We start from the raw sequence: 4,973 nt of genomic DNA, 5'->3' as shown, positions 1-4,973 counted from the left end.
TCCCCATGGGGCTGATCCTTGCAGTTTTCAATTCAGTACATCCACCATCATCATAAAATTGAATAATTAAGGATTAATTGTTTAATTTTCAATGCTGCTGTGATCGGTCGTGTCTTGTGTACAATCATGTAATTTTTAATCCCTTGTAAATAATTATAAAAATAGTCATAGGAATCATAAATTGAAACGAAAAAGTACTATTGACCGCACTCTAGCGTGAGACAATTAGTGCATGACGCCAAAATTTCTAAGAACGCTGGTATGGAGAAGTAGATCCGACTTGGTTCAATAATCCAGATGCAATCGATTTGAGAAGAAAAATTAATTACATTCAATTCTACTATATTAAAAATATCTTTACTGTCTCGCCACTAAAGTAACAAGATAGTAACAGACCAGTGTCTCGTTGTGCTATTCGCAACCTTCACCAGTGTATCATTTCTAAGTCTGATACAAAAAAATTGAATCCCATGCAAGTTTTTCTGGTCTTCTAGACGTTTCCATGTAGCAGAAATCTGTTTGATATTTTGTTTTCATCTGATCTGGTTTATAACCTAACAATAACAAATAGCAACGAGACGTGTGTTTTCACGAGAGCACGCGTTATGCAGTCACATTTGTTTTTAATGCACTGTAGGAAAACAGTGCCTGTTGTTTGGCGCTGTTACAATCCCCCGCGAAGCAAATAATTGATCGATTATGATTAACAACAACCAGGAAAGCGCCTCCGTTTGCCACCTTATCAACGGTTTGTTCTACCGCACTACTTTTTTTTGTACCAATGATGATGAAACTGTTTTCATAGTATTTACATTTTCATTAATAAAATAGAGTGCGGAATAAATCAGTAACGATTTTTGTTCTATGTTATATTATACTACTATTATATTTATCTGTACACTCAAGTCTATTTTTAAGTGACTTTACATCGCAAATTTCAAGTTTTTGTTTTTTTTGTGAATTTTAAAGTTATTGGGATTTTTTATGAATTGGTTTTTTTGATATAACATCAGGCTTTAATGTTTCATGCATTTCTAAAACATTGGGCACACAATTTCCAAAGTCGATATTTTTGAAAAAAAAAGGCTGGTGAGTAATGTCATAGACATAATTGGAGGACATTTTTTTCATAAATAAGTTTTTCTTCACCGTAGCATCCACAATACATAGTACTTTAAACCTAATGAATTTCGAAAATCATATTAGTATGTTGGTATTCATTAGTTAATCTAAACACTGTTTTTATCAAACGATTTGCTATTATAAATTACATTAAATAGAATACATTTATTTTGTACATGATCCTATAACTATTCCAGGTTTGTTTGTATCAGTTCATCACTTTTTTTCTATATAATATAGCTATTGGTTGAACTCATGGAAGAGAAAACAGTCTAACATAAAATAAAATTTAAATTGAAACTCCAATGGACTTAATGAAATGATAAAGAAGTTTCATGAAAGGAAGGTCACGACAAGCAAGAATGTCTCAAACTGGGACATTGGACATTCTACCATACAATTAAATAACACGGACCAAAAAATAATCATTAAATTTTAGTACAGATAACATATAAAATCCAAATTATGGTATAAAGCGACATTATTTCCGACCATTCTCGGGGTGTGGGTATTCGAAATTTTTTTGAAGTTACACCAGATCTAAACGTTTCATGCATTTCTAAAATATTTGGTATAAGAAAAAACTCTTTAGTTTTGCGGTTTTTAATGCGGATTTCCGAAGCTACGCGGATTCCCGAAGTTGCACGGTTTTTTACGTGGTGCGTATGTCCCGCGTAAAAGGGGCCTTAGCGTAATATTGTGGAAACATTTATCTCAAATCGTGTTACCTTCTTTGCTAATTTGATAGTTACATACCACCTATAGGAGAGATTTTCTCACATTTTCATATTATTATAATCATTTTGATATTCATATAATCTTTTCCGAAGGTACTGTATCTGGGATGTATGGTGGGTGTTGTACCACTTCCGATTTCAGCGGATGGAAATAACTTCTAACGACGCTTGCAATGTTCGGTCGCACATTGACGTGGAGCCCTTGATAGAAGATATAATCCAACTAGTTTTCCTTTATAACAACAGTACGAAACCTTCCCCTCAACCAATCGAATTTTAATTTCCAACGCTACTCGGGTGCTGCATTCCGAAGGGTTAATTTCTCCCCGATCCACCGATCCATCAACTTTGGTCAGTACGGTTTTGTATTATTATTTCCCCTATAGTCACTCCAATTTAACGCCATGACCTGAAATTTCGCACACCAGCAACGCGACCAGGAAATACTTTCAACTGAAGATGATTTCACTCAAACTGAGAAACAACTTTTCAGCATGAAGAATTCAGCAGACTGAAAACGTTAACGGCTTAAAATGGGTTTTTCTAACACCCTACATGTTTGTATCTTTTGTGTATTTTCCCGATAGATGATATTCCTTATGTTTTCGGAAAAGCCCCCTCTGCGTTTGAGAATTCTTTCTCCTCGAAACTGTAAAGTAAAAGAAGGCTTAACAGATTAGCGTCAATTTTTCTTAGCTTTGGCCCGGACATAAAAAAACTGTCAACGTTTCATCCTCTCTCAAAAGTGTGCTGCTATCCATACTGTTGCAGTTTGCATCTAACGGGTGCTTCTCGAGTTTATCTACAGTATCACGAATAATCCTTTAATGAGCGCAATATTCACTGGCAGTCTGCCGAGTGCTTTCCTCAGTTTTAATGAACTTTAAATCTCCTGTAGAAACAGTCCTCACCAAACAAGCGCGAAAATACTTTCTAACACCCGCATTCGTGGCCGTAGTTGAAACTTTGGTTGACTACTGCTGGTTGGTATGCTGCTATAATGTAAGTAGGTGGAGGGTGCAGCTGGTCGTATTTAAGACTACAAGACAATCCTTTCGCCATTCGTCTTACTCACAGTTTCCTTGGATGCACGTCTTGCCAACTGGTGCTGTTTACTTCCGGAAAGTTTATAGTGAGTTGCATGTCGGCACATAAAGTCTTAATATCAAAACTTCGGAAATCCTTCTGAAGTACACTCAACTTGAGTAGAATCTGTGCAAGAAAACAACTAACCTGGGCAATAAACAGTGAAAGGATAGTGGATGAAAACAAAAATTCTCGAAAACAGAAAATATGTTCGATGAACATAAAGCACTTTTATGGGTGAGGAGGTGGGAATTTTCTGCGTGGACCTTTTAGCTAAAAGGTGATGTACCGTGCGTAAGTAAGGGTACTTAACAAATCCCGATAACTTAATTCAAAAATGGATTTTTCGCATAAGGTAAACAGAGAAAAGTGTTGTTATATGGAAAAGAAGTAAAAGTCAATTCAAATGTCTTTGGGAACGATTCAAAAGCAAGGCAGTTGGGTGCCTTATGAACTGAAGCCGAGAGACATTTAAAGGAAACGATTTTTTACTTGCGAGCAGCTGATTCAAAGGTTTACATCGAATTGTTGCTGTGGATGAAAAATGGATGTTCTATGATAACCTCAAGAAGAAAAAAATACTACGCTATTGTCCAGTCAATTTTTGTCATCGACTTCAACATCAACACCAAAGCCGAATATTCATGGTTCGAAGGTCACGTTGTACATCTGATGGGACTAAAAGGGTGTTGTGTACTATGAGCTAGGACAGGACATGACAATTTTTAATCCACTTCTAGAACCAGTTTTGGACCAGCTCGTGATTGGTTGAAATTGACATAAGCAAGTACAAGTTTGGTTGGTAAACGACTGGACAATGCTGGGGTACGAGTAACCATAGGAAAGATAGGGTAACTAACGCCGGTGGGACCTTGGTTGTATGCTGACAGGGAAAGGGGGCTTGCTTTCTCTTTACAGAGAGCAAGCCTACCCGAGCGTCTGTTCCCCATGTTGGGGCAGCTCGAAACAGGGTCTGTTCTCCACGTTAGGAGCAGCTGATTACCGTCCTTGTGTCAGTGTGCGACTCTAAACAGTGCTGACACGATGGCCCTCGGGTGAGACAGGAGGTTGGTACAGGCCTAACAAGCGGCCGGAAAAAGGAAGTTACAAGTTATCAAGGAAGAAATACGACTCGGAATAACCGGCAAAGACCTAAGGACTACGATTGGAAGCTTAGCATATGGAACAGCAAATCGCTTGGCTTCCCAGGATACGACCGAATGCTACATGATGAGCTTCAAATCCGCTGCTTCGATGTCGTAGCCTTGCAGGAACTTTGTTGGACGGGACAGAAGGTGTGGAAAAGTGGGCATCCAGCGGCTACCTTCTACCAGAGCTGTGGCATAACCAACGTTCTAGGAACGGGATTTGTAGTGTTGGGCAAGATGCGCCAGCGCGTGATTGGGTGGCAGCCAATCAGTGATAGAATGTGCATATTGAAGATCAACGTCGGAACTAAATCTCGAGCAGTTACGTATCGTTCGTACTGCAGAGGAATACGCGCAACAACTGGAGCAAGTGCTACCAACAGAAGAGCAGCTTGGCGCGGCGACTCTTGAAGACGGCTGGAGGAACATAAGGTCCGCCGTCAGTAGCACTGCTGCAACCGTTCTAGGTACGAGGTTATCGAATCGAGGTAATGACTGGTTTTACGGCGAATGTCAGCAGCTGGTCGAAGAGAAGAATGCAGCAAGAGCGAGGATGCTTCAACACCACACGAGAGCGAACGAGGAACGATACAGAAAGGCGCGATACGATATACGATATAGACAGAACACGACAGAAAAGACAGCTGTATCGCGCAAATGACACACGGAAGTTCTATGAGAAGGTTAACCGCTCACGTAGAGTCTACACGCCACAGGCTGAAATGTGCAGAGATACCAGTGGTACCATTCTCACGAACGAACGTGAGGTGATCGACTGGTGGAAGCAGTACTATGACGAGCATCGGAATGGATACAGAGAACGGTACAGGAATCAATCTGGGTGCACGCTCAGCCGACTACAAATTCCCAGCACCTGATC

Source organism: Malaya genurostris, chromosome 2 (genome assembly GCF_030247185.1).
Source record: "Malaya genurostris strain Urasoe2022 chromosome 2, Malgen_1.1, whole genome shotgun sequence".
Lineage (NCBI taxonomy): Eukaryota > Metazoa > Arthropoda > Insecta > Diptera > Culicidae > Malaya > Malaya genurostris.
The sequence above is the reverse complement of the archived record's forward strand: the minus strand, read 5'-3'. Positions refer to the sequence as shown.